Genomic DNA, 2,316 nt, shown 5'->3' with positions numbered 1-2,316 from the left:
GGAAGGAGGGTACACTTTGCCATAACAGTGACATTTGTGAGAGTGTCACATCAATCTAAAAAACATCCATTGTCCAGACTAAAAATGTTTGAGAAGCTAGGAGACAAGGAGTCTGGATCATACTTTCTATTAAGAGTAACAGTTGATTTTGAGTAATCTGGGAGTAGACAGTTCTGATGCTGGACCCCTTGTGTCCATAATATCAGTTGTCCGTACAGGTTACATCATCACTCCTTCTGTGGCATGATTTGTTGCCTACATGTCCATAAAAAATATTATGGGGGGGGAAATAACTTAAATGGGCTGGCTTTGTACATGGAAAATTCTGCAGTCTACACAGAACATTGCCATTGCTTTAGTACTAATAAGGTGACGTTTGGCACATAACAAACCTGTAACAAAAGAAGGGGAGACTGGTTGAGATGCTGAGGGAGCCAATTCTGATGATGAGAATGTTGAGGAAACAAGGGCAGTAGTGAAATGCAGCTGACAGGCTTGAGAGAATCTATTTTGATGATCCATGACTTTGCATTGACATATCTAAACATCGGTCCAACTATTGTATAGAGATATTCCTGCCACCAAGGAATTGCTTGGTTTAGAAATTTAAAACTTTAATCTATTTTGTTTGGCATAAATTCATTCACTTAGCATCAACAACCACCAGTTCAGTTTTGCTGGCTGGAGCATCAGTGTGGAGTTATGCATGATTACATGGGAATTACCGAGTCTCAAACTTTTGTTTGCAAAGGGCACTCTGCTATCGCTGTGATGTAGAGGAACTAAAATATGCTAATTGACTTCAAACACCAAATCTTATGGCTTGTGTTCCCACTTTTCAGTGGTTATGTTCCTCCCAGACAAGGGCAGTGAATGAAAGACAAAGTGTTCTTTGTCTTGCTACAATGAAGCACATGTCAGTGTCTGAGGTGATCATCAACCCTAAACGTCATTTGCAACAAAAAAGTATATAGTCAGAAGCCTTAGGAACATCGGACTAGGAATGGACCATTCAGCACCTTGAGTCTTCTCTGCCATTCAATAAGATCAAGGCTGATATGTGGCCTAACTCTATATGTCTGCCTTGAGCCTATATTCCTTGATTCCTTTGCTAAATAAAAAAAATCTACCTCAGATTTAAATTTAACAGTTGAATTAGCATTGACCATTATTTGAGAAAGAGAGTTCAAAACCTCCACAACTCTTTGTGTCTAACAATATTTTCTAACATGTCTCCTGAATAGCCTGGCCCTACTTCTTGGATTTGACCCTGGTTTGAGGATTTTCACCCAATGGACATTATTTATCTTTACCTATCCTGTTAATATCTTGAAAACCTTGCTTGGACCACCGCTTAACCTTCTAAATTCTAGAGAATAAAGGCCTTATTTATCTAATCTCTCCTCTTATCTTAACCACTGAAGTCCTGGTATCATCCTTGTAAACCTGCACTTTGACCCCTCCAGGGTCAAAGTATCCCTCATAACGGGAGGATTCTTCCCAGGTCCACTTACAGCACTCCAAGTAGGGTCACAGTGAGGAGCACTACTGAAAAAATATAGTCTATTAAAGTTTTTCATCTTGTGCTCATCAGAACAACTTACAAAAACAAAAGTGTTATACTTAAATTCTGCATTATCATCCAATGCATTGAAAGAGACCACAGGAGAAAATGCTATATTTGTGTCAAGTGTTATTTGTGTCAAGTGTCAAGAGACCACAGGAGAAAATGCTATATTTGTGTCAAGTGCAGCTAAAGTCGCTGTAATCCTACCAGCCATAAGACTGCTCTCTCATTATATAAATGCAAACCGGTGGTGGTTTAACCTGAGGGTCGACAAGACGCAAGTGAGGGAAGAAGTTGGGAAGGAAAGTCCTTCAGGGTAACCTCACCCAAAAGCAGGAAGTTAACATCTATAACACAAATCTGGCTTCAATCTTCATTAACCTTGCTTTTCCTACCACTACGTCAACATACCATTTCAGCAATCACACAGAGATGGAAGAAACCTTCTCACTGCTGCAAGACAAGGGTCTGGAGTGTGAGACTCATCTCCCTTTGGTGCTGACATGGGAGTGGAATCTGAGGGAGAAAGTGAGGGCTGCAGATGCTGGAGATCAGAGCTGAAAATGTGTTGCTGGAAAAGCGCAGCAGGTCAGGCAGCATCCAAGGAGCAGGAGAATCGACGTTTCGGGCATAAGCCCTTCTTCAGGAATGAGGAAAGTATGTCCAGCAGGCTAAGATAAAAGGTAGGGAGGAGGAACTTGCGGGAGGGGCGTTGGAAATGCGATAGGTGGAAGGAGGTCAAGGTGAGG

The sequence above is a fragment of the Chiloscyllium plagiosum genome, chromosome 18 (assembly GCF_004010195.1).
Source record: "Chiloscyllium plagiosum isolate BGI_BamShark_2017 chromosome 18, ASM401019v2, whole genome shotgun sequence".
NCBI lineage: Eukaryota > Metazoa > Chordata > Chondrichthyes > Orectolobiformes > Hemiscylliidae > Chiloscyllium > Chiloscyllium plagiosum.
This window is presented reverse-complemented; position numbering follows the sequence as displayed.